This window comes from Hylobates moloch, unplaced genomic scaffold (assembly GCF_009828535.3).
Source record: "Hylobates moloch isolate HMO894 unplaced genomic scaffold, HMol_V3 SCAFFOLD_13, whole genome shotgun sequence".
NCBI classification, from domain to species: domain Eukaryota; kingdom Metazoa; phylum Chordata; class Mammalia; order Primates; family Hylobatidae; genus Hylobates; species Hylobates moloch.
This window is the reverse complement of record NW_026652288.1, coordinates 28,377,898-28,392,110: the sequence shown is the minus strand read 5'-3', so window position 1 is coordinate 28,392,110 and position 14,213 is coordinate 28,377,898.

Below are 14,213 nucleotides of genomic sequence, written 5' to 3'. Positions count from 1 at the left end.
CCTGCCTGGTTATTGGGTAATGCCCTTCACAGCTGCCTTGCATGAGCAAACATGTTCAATGAGCAATTCAGGTTCTCCATATTTCACAGTGTACTGGGCACCTCTCACACCTCTTTTTTTTTTTTTTTTTTTTGAGATAGAGTCTTGCTCTGTCACCTAGGCTGGAGTGCAGTGGCATAATCTCGGCTCACTGCAACCTCCACCTCCTGGGTTCAAGCAATTCTCCTGCCTCAGCCTCCCGAGTAGTTGGGATTACAGGCACGCACCACCACACCTGGCTAATTTTTGTATTTTTAATAGAGACGGGGTTTCACCATGTTGGCCATGCTGGTCTTGAACTCCTGACCTCGTGATCCACCTGCCTTGGCCTCCCAAAGTGCTAGGATTATAGGCGTGAGCCACTGCGCCCATCCTCTCACACCTCTTATAACTCATTTTCCACCACTGGCTCGCCATGATCATGTGGGACAGCACATCCTTCCAAGGTGGTGCAGTTGGATGTTATGATACAAGCACTGTCCACTTGATTCAGGCTTTCATTTCACATCTTTGCCTCCTAGAGCTATGTCATTCCAGCGATGGGAAGATGAATGAGATATTGCGGTGACATGTGGTCAGGAATGCCTGAGTTAGATGTGTCCCGTTAAAGTCAATAAGTCATTTTCATGAAAAGTTATTGATGAGAAATCATAAATTGTTCCAGTGCTGTGACTAAATCCTGTAACTGCATTCCTACTGTCGGGCAGGGAATGTTCTGTTCTACATGTCTATTTTGTACATTTATGCTAAATAATGCATCAATCCTCTGTTAGCACGTCATAGTCACTGTGTCTGTACCTGTGAACAGGAATGGCTCAGATAGGCTGGGATGGAAGGCACTGTGGCAGTGGAGGCAGGGATAAGGTTGGAAATAGGAGGGCAACAGGAAGAAGGCACTGGGGGAGGAGGGGTGACCCATATGTGGAGCTGGACTCTGAGGGAGGTGGCCGAAAAATCACTATGTCCACATCAGTTTGAAAAATGATGTGGGCTTTTCAGGGTCCAGCTGTGGGACACAGGAAAGAGAGTCTCTTGCATTGGTGAGAAACAACGGTAGGCAGGTAACCACCTGAAAGCCCATCAGACTTGGAGCTGGGGGAGGTGAGGGCAAGGCTTCAGATTGGAGACCAGCCAAATATGCAGCGGCTCCAGGCCTCAAAAAAGGAGCTACCCAAGAACTAGGGTGATGACCAGGATGGTGTAAAGACAGTTGGTGGACATGTGGCATCTGTTGCAATAGACGTGTGGCTGGAACGGTAACTCCAGCATCCACGACTGGCCACACTCTTACCCAGAATTGGCTCAGGATGGTGAAAGGTGTCAGGGCCTGCAGGAGGCAGGACTGCCAATGCCGGAGCCCCAGTTCCATTGCTGGGAAACAACGTGGGGTGAATTATCAGTCAGATAGTTTCCAAAGATGTCATGGATTTTCCAAGCTTTAATTATAAGTCTCCCTCCCCTGTCCATGGCCCTGCCCATGCTCTCCCTGGGGGAGGTTTCTGAAACTTTGTTGGCTTCTTGAACATGGTGAGTTACAGTGGAAAGCACTATGGAATCAGGCCAACTAGGCTCTGAATCCTGACTTTGCTGTGTAAACTCAGCTCTTTCAAGAGAATGTCTCTTCATCTTGCTCAGCTTCAATTTCCTCATCTATAAAATGGGATCATCATGTCTTACAAATATTATTTCAGTAACGAGGATGAAGGAGATCAAGCACCTACGGCGTCATGGAGAAGACTGGGAGTCAATGTCAGTCCTCTCTCGTTCCCTCTGCTCCCTCTTTCTAGTCCACATGCATTATAGGGCTGGAATCATGCAATACAGAGCCTCTGGCATTTGGGTTTTCAAAGTAAGAGAGGGACTCCAGCCCTCTATGATGCACGTAGACTGGGAAGAGGGAGCAGATTATAAAGACACACGCACATGTGCATTCACTGCAGCACTATTCACAAGAGCAGAGACATGGAATCAACCCAAATGCCCATCCATGATAGACTGGATAAAGAAAATGTGGTACATAGACACCATGGAATACTATACAGCCATAAGAAGGAACAACATCATGTCTTTTGCAGGGACATGGATAGAGCTGGAAGCCATTATTCTCAGCCAACTAATGCAGGAACAGAAAACCAAACACTGCATGTTTTCATTTATAAGTGGAAGCTGAACAATGAGAACACGTAGACACAGGGAGGGGAACAACACACACTGGGGCCTGTGTGGGGAATCGGGGAGGGAGAGCATCAGGAAAAATAGCTAATGCCTGCTGGCCTTAATACTTAGGTGATGGGTTGATCTGTGCAGCAAACCACCATGGGGCACATTTTCCTGTGTAACAAACCTGCACTTGTACCCCAGAACTTAAAAGCCCAAATGTCTTGATGTGCACACGTATTAGTCTGTTCATGTTAGCTTGTTGTAAATGGGGGCTTGGAAAGAGGGAGTCCAGCTAGGTTTCTTTCACTTGGAAAGCTAGAGGCAATTTTCTTTCTTTCCTTTTAGTAAGAGAGAATCTATGTCAGATATTCTATCCTGGAGATCAAGTTCAGTCCTCTGGGCACAGTCTGGTCACACAATATCCATCGCAATTACGGGAGAGGTTGGGATTTGGGCTTCATCCACAACATTAATTGTGGACAAACAGCCTAGCTCTGGTTTCATGTCGGGAGGAACCGAGGTGGAGTGTGGGCTCCAGCACTCAGGCAGCCCATCCACTCTGTACCACAAGTTCAAGACAACTCAGTGATTTATTCCCCTCTGTAGGAATACATTTCTGCAATTTCTGCCTCATAGCCAAGACATGAATTTGGATTCTGCTGCTTCAAACAGCCCTGCTTGCTCCGTGTTCTCCCCCTGTCCCCACGGGAGTTTGAGCTGCATTTGCTGCTGTTGGCAGAATCTGCCAGAGGAAGGGGAGGGCCTTTGGACCTTCAAAATGTAATTCAACTGCAGGGTTGCCTGGCACAGCAGAGCATCGCAGCTGTACTTAATCTTCCTGGAGCGGAGCAGCTGGAGGCCTCCCAGCGTCCTGGCGCCTGTGGGCGGATGATTGGCTTGCCCCAACTATGCATTTGAGCCAAAGAGTGTTCAAAAGGAAGAGTCAGCGTTGCAAAGCTGTAGCTGTTCCTAAGTGCTGTGTGTAAGGGATGTGTGACGTGTGTGTGTCGTCCTGGCTTTAAACAGAAACTTTTGAGAGCTGTAGCATGCCCAGTTGTTTTTGCTACACAGACTGGTAAAATGTGGAGATTTCTGGAAGAAACAGGAGAAAAAAATGGTAGGAAAGAATATAGGAGCCTCTTTGGGGTCAGACAATTCTGGAAGAGGAGAAAGAAGAGGAGGGGAGAGGAAAAGTAGAAGAGAGAGAGGACCCAGGAGGAGGGGAGGGTGGCCAGGAAGAGACGCCGCAGCTCAGCAATTGTCAGGTTCCAGCCCAAGCTGAGATCCGAGGGGAGTGGGTGGATGGGGCAAGGTGTGGGGGTTGCTGGAAGAACACTTGAGGAGTGGGTGGACGGGGCAGTGGGGGGCGGTGGCTGAAAGAACACTCGGGAGACAGCAGGTAAATCAGACATGGCTTTATTCAGCATCTCTCTCATCAGCAGTTCTCTTACACTGTCTGCTCTGTCTAAGCTGCTTACTCTGGCCACTCCCACACAGAGCTGCACAGCCGGCTCTCGTTTGCCTTCAGGGTCAGCAGCTTAGCTCTTTCTCTGGGCACGAGCAGGCTGAGCTGTATCCTGGCTCCCCTCTGTTCATCTGCAAAGACGGACAGCTCTGTCTCTCTCTCTCTCTTTTTCTGGGTTCGAGCACGCCTGTACAGTGTCAGCGGGGCAATTATGCCTTTACAGACAATAGTGGCTTCGAGCCAAATGAAGCCTTCCCGTGCTATGGCTACATGACTGTGATAACAGGTGGAGTTATATGCCTGCACTGTAAACTCACTGAGTCACTCTGGATGTATACCTCGGCCTGTCCTTCACCAAAGCACAGCCATGTTTCTTACAGCAATTCAGCTCCACATACTGTGCCCTCACTGTATTCCAGCACCTGTAGCCTAAACAGCTTTCTGTGCCCTGCTATTCAACAAGGTGAGGTGTCTTCAGGGGAAGGGGTCATGATGAATGTCCAGTGCTCTGGGCATCTCCGAGTTCAGCCAGGTAAGCATCTGCCCCAGCAGATGGGCTATGACCATGATCTTGGTTTTCACTTCTTTTGACAACATTGCCATAAGCTCTATGAGGACCTAGACTGTCAGTGTTATTTACTGCCGTATCTCCAGTGTCTAGCACGAGGCAGGTGCATAGTAAGTATCTGTTGAATGAACAGGAATGAATATTCAATTGAATACTGTGGCAAAAAGAACACCAGAGACCAATGAGGACTTTAAGTGCACACACAGCACTTGATATCAGTGCCTCTTAAATTTTAATTTGCATATTAATCTCCTGAGGATCTTGTTAAAGTCCCTCATGGGCCTCACTTGAGAGGCTGCTAGAAAGGCTGAAGGTAGCTTCACCAGAAAGTGGAAGATTGTAGATTGGAACTCAAGTTTAGATCCCAGCCTTGTCTGTAGCCTCCTGAGCTCTGTGGTCCAGTGACCCAGCACCAGACAAAAAGAAAAAGCCAGCATTTCCTCTCCTCCCTCTGCTGGTGTCCTGGGACATTTCTACAGTAAAGAGGTTTTCCTGCAGCCTGTACTGTACACTCATTGTGATTAAAACCTTCCTGAACTCCAGGGAGGTGGACAATAGAGTCCCATGGGCATAGGAGGCCAATGATCATTTTGCTAGGGGTCTTTGACATTTTCTGGGCTCTTTGAGGTCCAAGGTTCTTGTCTAGCTTAGATATTAATTCTGGTGATTTGGGACAGACTCACTTATTCTCTTCTGGAATCCTAGTTATACATAACTACCAACAACACCTCCAACTCCACCTACATTTTACTACTGCTGCCTCTACCACTTCTGCAGCTTCACCGGCACCACCTCCACCACCTCCAGCTTGCTTTCATACAGTGCTTTGGCAGTTTTAATACTGCTGTCACTTCAGCCTATGAAGTAGGCACCATTATCACCATTTGAAAGAAGTATAAGGGCCCGAGAAACTAAGTCCTATGTCTGAGGTCTCCCAGCTAGTGAGTGGCAGGGCTGCAGCTCAAATCAGTCTTACGACTCCAGAGCAAATGCTGTTACTCGCTCTGCCCAGTGTTGACACTGAGTGGGTGCTACATCACTCTCCCTCCGCAGTCTCGTCACCAGGTCTTCAGCTTGTACTCTGGTGGGGGGCTGGAGAAAGACTCCTCTTACCCTAGGCACGGTGCTGATCTCATCCAGAGAGGGAACTCAAACCTCCCTGGGCACAGTGGTCAACCCCGGCTGGTTTATGGCCATGCTTCTGTGCCAAAGCAGCCACTGAATGGGTCACTTCACTCACACAAACTGAATTCACTGGAATGGATGGGGGTATGGCCAGTGATGTCACCATCGCTTCATAGCTTAAACTTGTAGAGTCAACCTTTTAAAAACATTTATTTATGTCTCAAAATAAATCAACTGCCTCACTCTGGCCCCATCGTGACTCTGTGATGTGGACAGAAAGATACAGGAAGTCATAAAGCACTGGTAATAAGCACCTTGCATTGTTTTGGTGATGTGCACTTTCAAAGAGCCCATAATACTTTATTTCATCTTAATCTTCCGAATGCCTCCTTTTAAGGTAGCCACGGACAGGTAGTATTCTCACTTTATAGATGGGAAAGCTGAGGCTCAGAGAGGTTAAAGGTCACAGGTCTAGAACCAGCATGTAAATAGTCTGCCTCCAATTCTTTTGACCACATTATACACACTGGAGTTGATGCCTGCCTTGGACACAGTGTTGCCATCCAGTAGAGACTCCACCCAAGCCCTGACAGATTTATTACTAGCAATTTGTCATTGCTTATTTTATTATCAAAAAACTGCAGCTCTTTAGAAAAACATCTGAAGATTAACCAACAAAGTGTGCAGAGAGCTGAGCTGGCATTGGAGTGATGAGATGTTATGCCCAGGGGAGGGGCAGGGCTGTTTCTAGATGGGAGGGGCACAGCTTAACCAGTAGATCAGAGGTCACACCTAGAGATGGAGGGAGCAGCAGGTAGAGGTGTGCCAACCGGCAGGCCTGGAAGAAGCAGATCAGGTCCAAAGTCTGGGTTTTAAGAAGCCAGGCTCAGAATTCTCCAGGAAAAATGGTCAGGGACTCATATCTGGCAACAAACAGAGACTGGGCAAAAAAACCAGAGGGAGTCTAGGCAAGAGACCAAGGATACCAAGAGTGGAGCCTGATACTGAGCCGTGCATAGAGCAGAGGCTGTTTCTAGGCTTCCTGTCCGAAACAGAACTAGGTTTAAGTGTTTAAGTTGGCCCAAGTCCATGGAGGAAGGCAGGCCGATCAGTGGACAGCAGTGAGAGGCCAGGGAAGTTCCACGCAGATGATTTTTGTAGGCTGTGTTTCCCAAGCTGACATTCTGCAGAACAGAATGTCTCTGTAGAATGCAGAATGCAGAATGCAGAACAGAGCATCTCTTTAGGATGCTCTCTGTCAAGAAGGGTCTGTGCTCAATAAAGATGGGAACTAATGGACCCAATGAAGTTCAACAGGTTCCTTTATTACAACATTTCTCTGCATCTTAAAGAAATGCAGTGTGTGTTTTCAAGGGAAAGCTATTGAAAGCAGAGTTTTCCAAGCTTTTTTGACCTTGGTCCACATGTTAACATCTGGAACACAGTTTGGGAAAGTCAGTCCAACCCTTCCTTTCCTGGGCCAGTGGTCACACCTGCAACACTATCTGCTTTCTGTACCTGACCCCTGGCCTTTTCCCTTACCACGACTATCCTGGAGGGAGGGGTTGGGTTAGACACTTGAATAAAATAGTACTGTGATTTTAAGAATTAGTCCACCCTTTCACCTCTGATTTAGTGTGTTTCCTTCCAATTTTTTTTTTTTTTTTTTTTTTTTTGAGACAGTCTCACTCTGTCACCCAGGCTGGAGTGCAGTGGCATGATCTTGGCTCACTGCAACCTCCACCTCCCAGGTTCAAGTGATTCTCCTGCCTCAGCTTCCCAAGAAGCTGGGATTACAGGTGCCCACCACCATGCCCAGCGAATTTTTGTATTTTTATTAGAGACCAGGTTCCACCATGTTGGCCAGGCTGGTCTCAAACTCCTGACCTCAAGTGATCTGCCCGCCTCTGCCTCCCAAAGTGCTGGGATTACAGGTATGAGCCAATGTGCCTGGCTGCCTAGAGGCTTTTAAAATCCAGATTGCTGGGGCCGGGCGTGGTGGCTCCTGCCTGCAATCCTAGCACTTTGAGAGGCGGAGGTGGGTGGATTGCCTGAGCTCAGGGGCTCGTGACCAGCCTGGGCAACATGGGGAGATCCCTTCTCTACTAAAAATACAAAAAATTAGCTGGACATGCTGGCTTGGGCCTGTAATTCCAGCTACTCAGGAGGCTGAGTCAGGAGAATCACTTGAACTTCGGAGGTGGAGGTTGCAAGTGAGCCGAGATCATGCCAGCCTGGGTGACACAGCAAGACTCTGCCTCCCAAAAAAAAGAACAAAAACAAACAAACAAAAACAAAAAAACCAGATTGCTGGGTCTCAGCCCCGGAATTTCTCTTCTGATTGAATAGGCCTAGGATGAAACCTTAGGGTTTGCATAAATTCCTGCCGGATGCTAACACTGGTGGCTTAAGGAACACGAGTTGAGAACTACTAGTCTATACTTTCCAAACCTGAATTGGTTGGGAAGCTTGGTTTTATTTTTTATTTTAAATTTCCTTATTGTTTAAAACACTTCATTTAAAAAAAGTTTGTTTATTTATTTGTTTATTTTTATAACAGATACAGGGTTTCACCATATTACCCAGGCTGGTCTCGAATGTCTAGGCTCAAGCAATCTGCCCGCCTTGGCCTCCTAAAGTGCTGGGATTACAGGCATGAGCCACCACACCTGACCTGGTTTAACAAAAGTGGATTCCTGGGGCTCATTTCAGGCCAAATGAATCAAAATTGCCAGGGATGAACATCCCTCCTGCCTCTCTTAGGCCTTGCCTCTGCTGGCCTGTTTCCTCTTGCCTGTGCCCAACAGAGATGCTGGGATGAAGGCCCCTCAACTGCCTGTGTTCATGAAAACTCATCACTGCAACTGGGCTGCAAAAGTTCAGAAGAACATATATTTGCCCTTTGATTAGTTTTATGATGGTCCCTACCTGGGTATATTGTTTTTTCTCTCTAGTGGAAGTAAAAACAATCACTTGTAGTTTGTCAAATGTTGACTTTTTTTTTTTTCAACAATAATCCTATGGGATATCATTAGCCCCGTTTTATATGTGCTCAGAAGGTTTAAGACATTTACTTGTGACTCTAAGTCCCGTGAGTTTCCTATTCTCCAGTGCTTGGAGGCCAGGTTCCAGGTGAATGTAAAAACCTTGATCTGGAGGTTAAGTGCCTCTCCTTTCTACCTGGGGACAGGTGTACAGGAAGAACTAATGGCTCCACCTGAGGCTAGGCAACACTGCAGTGAGCCCTGCAGCATCAGCCTGCATTTTATTTCAGGTTGTTTTTATACAAAACCATCTTGATGAGGCTTTTATATTAGAACTTCAGACAAAGGAATGAACTGAATATATGTGGAATATATATAATATGTACTGAACACATATAATGTGGATGTAATTAGATATGTTAATTGAATTGAACAGTTTTCATTTTTACTTGTTGCATAAAATTCCTCGCTTGAAAATTGTTATTTTAAAAATGAGGAAACTGGACTCAATAAGATCAGATGACTTATCTATGGTCATGGAATTAGCAAGTGGCTGAACTAGAATTTAAAGCCTGTCTGTTAATCCTGTGCTCTTGAAATGAAAAAGACTAACAATAACAAGTGTTGGTGAGGATGTGGGAGAACTAGAACCCTCATACCCTGTTGATGGGTATGCAAAATGTCACAACCACCTTGTAAAACAGTGTGGCAGTTTCTCTTAGAGTTAAATGTATTCTTGTCATATGACTTAGCAATGTTATTCATAGATGTATACCTGATAGAAATGAAACATATATCTAACACAAAGACTGTATACAATGTTGATAGCATTTTTGTTCACAGTAGTCCAACACTGGAAACTACCAAAATGTCTAACAATAGGTGAACGAAATAAACTGAGGTATATCTGTACAATGGAATACTACTCAGCAACAACAAAAAAACACAATGAAAAAGACTCACAATGTGGATGAATCTCAAAAATGTTAAGCCAAACATCAAACAGTGCCTATTCTGATTCCATTTATGGAAAATTTTAGAAAAGGTAAAACAAATATATAGGGATACATGTGCAAGAGTTAGTGTATAAAACAGGCTCTGTTTTTAAATATCCATTTGACAGCTGAGAAACTGAAAGTTCAAATAGCTTGTCCAGGATTACACAGCCAGAAAACAGTGTACTAGGGACAGGCAAGCTTGTTCTGGAGCTTGTCTACCTAATCTCCAAGCCGTGCCGAATCTGGACCTACCCTTCTCTTCTTGATCTTGGGCTGTCCTGTTTGACTTTGCTCATTTTTCTGGCTCCCGCTTCTCTTTGAGAAGGAGTCCACTTACCTTGCCCAGAGTCTAAGCCTGGGCTTACTATTTCCCTCTGCAAGTAACTTGACACCCAGTAAGGCTGATGTCATTTGGAGTTTTCTGCTCTTGGTCTGTGTCTTTAATTTCATTTGATATTCCCTTTTCCCACATTTGCTGTTCTCTCTCCAATCTCCCAATGCTTCTGCTTGCTCTCCTCAAATCTTCTCTTTTGCTTCCTCCTGGTTTCACTCTGTCTACATCTGTACCTTGCTGTTTGAGCTGTTTTTTGTTATTGTTGTTGTTGTTTTGTTTGAGACAGAGTCTCACTTTGTCATCCAGGCTGGAGTGTAGTGGTGCGATCTCAGCTCACTGCAACCTCCGCCTCCCAGGTTTAAGTGATTCTCGTGTCTCAGCCTCACAAGTAGCTGGGACTATAGGTGCACACCACCATGCACAGCTAATTTTTGTATTTTTGTTAGAGACAGGGTTTCACCATGTTGGCCAGGCTGGTCTTGAACTCCTGGCCTCAAGTGATCCTCCTGCCTTGGCCTCCCAAAGTGCTGGGATTACAGGCATGAGGCACTGTGCCCAGCCATTGGGTGGAAACTTCCTGTTAGGCTGATATTCTCAGACAAACATGACAAACATACTCTTTGATAAGGAAACTCTGCCCCTCCTAAGGTTGGCAGATTTAGGGTGACAGGATGACCAGTTGCATGTCAACTTCAGATAAACAATTTTTTAGTATAAGTAAGTCCCAAATATTGCATAGGACACACTTATACTAAAAAATCGTTGCTTATCTGAAATTCAAGTTTAACTAAATGTCCTATGTTTTGTCTGGAAACTCTAGGCCCTCCTGATATGCCATCATCTTGGTAAAAAAAGGAGAGGGTTTTGACAGAAATTCCAAGAAGATAATCTCCCAGGGAAGGAAAGTAGACTGGCCTTTCAGGGTTTCTTCACTCACATGCCTCTCACGGTGCTGATCTGGTTTCAGCCTTGAACCCTAAGTGTTTCCTCTTGGTCTCCCTGGCTCTCTGCCCTGTCCTTCATCTCTTTAACTCCTGCCACCTTTACTGGTCCCCTGCCCACTCATGTTGCTCCTTGGCATGTGACTTGATCCACTTTCTCTAGCCTCATACATATTATACCTTCTCAACTCCAACTTGCCTTGGCTGTAGGTATATACCCTGCCCCGCCCAGTCTGGGAAGGCTCTGGGACTCACCACGCCGAGATCAAAGCCCTAGTCCATTCAAGACATCAGTGCATTCCACTCATTCAGAGCCTTCACTCTTCCCTCAATTTCTACCTACTATGTGTGAGTCACATGAATAGACCCACATTCATTGCCAGGGTGGAAGCTGAACAGGTTTCTGATCTACTAGGTTGTTTTCAAGTGGTTCTGGAAAAAAAGACTTAGAAATATATCCTTAGTTGGCAAAAGGCAAAAAGGACCTATGTTTAGTTTATGTCAATAAGATTCTGGTGATTGTTCCAGGCAAGGAACAAAGGAAATCTTCTGTTAAGCTACCTGCTGAGAGATTTTGCAATTCTTTCTATTTCCTTTAAGATTTTGTAGGCAAAAAACACACGTAAATCACTTGATCTTTGGAAAGCTAAGTGAAAAGTTGTTTGTGGGCACGGTTGGCTAGTTTATAGACACAATATTTTAGAGGGAACAAAGCATTTAAGTTTGTTTCGGACATTGGTCCAGAAGTAAAGGTGGGATCAACCAATCAGTCCATAAACATAGCACCATTTCCCTGTAAGAACAGCAGTAAAAAACCTACCCACCCAGTTTTAGGGAAGACAGACAAAACAAGAAAATCTTGTATGAGGCTGGGCTCAGTGGCTCATGCCTATAATCCCAGCACTTTGGGAGGCCAAGGTGGGCAGATCACTTGGGGTCAAGAGTTTGAGACTAGCCTGGCCAACATGGTGAAACCCCTTCTCTATTAAAAATATAAAAATTAGGCCAGGTATGGTGGCTCATACCTGTAATCCCAGCACTTTGGGAGGCTGAGGCAGGCAGATCATGAGGTCAGGAGTTCGAAACCAGCCTGGCCAACATGGTGAAACCCTGTCTCTACTAAAAATACACAAGTTAGCCGGGTGTGGTGATGGGCGCCTGTAATCCCAGATACTCGGGAGGCTGAGGTAGGAGAATCACTTGAACCTGGGAGGCAGAGGTTGCAGTAAGCTGAGATCGCGTCACGGCACTCCAGCCTGGGCGATAAGAGTGAGACTCCATCTCAAAAAAATAAAAAATAAATTTTAAAAAACATAAAAATTAGCCAGGTGTGGTGGTGCATGCTTGTAATCCCAGCTACTCAGGAGGCTGAGGCAGGAGAATCACTTGAACCTGGGAGGTAGAGGTTGCAGTGAGCCGAGATTGCATCACTGCACTCCAGTCTGGGCGACAGAGCAAGATCTATCTAAAAAAACAAAAACAAAAACAAATAAGGAAAAAGAAACTCTCATATGCAGTATTATTTCTCATGTGCAGTGCTGGAAAGGAAGCAGTGGTCCTGGCTGGGAGAAGCTGGAGAAGGAATCGAGAAGATGCGATTGTGTGTATGTGTATATATATGTATATTTTTGGTAGAGATAGGGTCTCACTATGTTGTCCAGGCTTGTCTTGAGCTCCTGGCCTCAAGCAATCCTCCACCCTGGCTTCTCTAAATGCTGGGATTACAGAGGTGAGCAACCGCACCCTGCTCTAAAGGTGCTATTTGAAGTCGAGTCTGGATGGCTGAAAACATGTTATGTTCCAGGGAGCAGAGAATGTGCCTTCCTTGGGTCCTCCATAGGCCTGTCCCCAGTACATGAGGTGTATAGGAGGAGGCAGGGGCAGGCAGCAGCCTGGCCATTATTCCTGGCTTAGGCTCCCACTGGAAGGTTCCTTTGCAGGGTGCTGGGGAGGAGCAAGGTGAGTGCATCTCCTAGAGGGGCTGCCCTTCCAGCCCAGAGGACCCTGAACTCAATTTTAATTGTTCTCAAATTTTAATGTCTGCCTGAGTCGTTTTGGGGTGGGGAGGAGGCAGTTGAGTGATAGATTAATGTAGGAAAAAGTTTAGCTGGAGAGTTTGTTGAAATACAAATTGTTGTCTGTATCTACCCCTACAAAATCCAGATTCTGAAGTTCTGGCATGGGGCCCAGTAATCAGACTTTTTAACAAGCTCTCCAGGTGATTCGATGTCAGTGGAACTTGGACTGTATTTTGCCATATCCTCAGCAATGCTGTGGGAGATATCTAATCATGCCACACCCCTGCCTGCAAGATACTGTCAAATGGGTCCTGGGCTAAGTCCAACTCTTTAACATGGCTTTCAAGTTTCTTCCCAATTTTCCAGACCCAAGTACTAAGGAGGATAACAGAAGGAGATACCATTTCTCACCGAAGAAATAAAACATCCCTAATTCTCTTATGGAAACACTGCACAATCAGGCAGGCGTATGCTAGGTTAATAGAAGCCAGTTTCACTCCTGTTGCTTCTGATCAACTCTGAAAATCTTGACATTCCCCAAACACTCCATAGCTCTGTGCCGAGGCAGATGCTCTAATCTATGCCCCAGCTGCTTTCTCCCTCTTATTGAAATTCCAACCTTCTTTTAAAACTCGGCTCAAAGGTCCCATCCTATCACCACTGCTCTGAAGCCTTCTTGAGTTTTCCTTTATTCTGTCTCATGCAGGCCCTTGTGTGTATCTTTATGATAACATTCACCACATTTGTTTATGTGTTCGTTTCTCTGTCTAGCCCAGAAGTTCTCAACTATTTGTGGTCACTACCCAGGACAGATGACATCTGCTTTCCCCTCCCCCATGGGACATTCCCTTGGTCATGCCCAGTTAAGCTGGAGTCCAGGCGCCAGCTTTATTTTTTTAAATTTTATTTATTTATTTATTTATTTATTTTTTGAGACGGAGTCTCGCTCTGTCGCCCAGGCTGGAGTGCAGTGGCGCAATCTTGGCTCACTGCAAGCTCCGCCTCCCGGGTTCAAGCCATTCTCCTGCCTCAGCCTCTCCGAGTAGCTGGGACTACAGGCGCCCGCCACCACGCCCGGCTAATTTTTTGTATTTTTAGTAGAGACGGGGTTTCACCGTGGTCTCGATCTCCTGACCACGTGATCCGCCCGCCTCGGCCTCCCAAAGTGCTGGGATTACAAGCGTGAGCCACCGCGCCCGGCCCAGGCGCCAGCTTTAACTTCAGGCCATCCGCTCTTATTTAGGAAAGCACACTGGGTCGCGAGAGGGTTAAAATGATAGATTGTAGCGATAACTATGCTACTTTGATAAATTGTTTCCTGGGACATAATACATTTTAGTAGAGAAGGCATCTTCAATCTGGAGTATGTGGGATGATTCATTAGGATGTAAGAAGAAAATATTAAATGTTCTACTTATATGCTTTTTTTAAATCTAAAAATAAGTTAGCCTTCCTAATATTTTATTTGTGGATGGAATAAAATTCCATCACTAGTGGAATTAGTGCCCTCGCTAATGTGTCACATGTCACATACTGTATGGGCAGTCTCCTGAGAGTTGACAGGGTAGACCCAGCACAGAG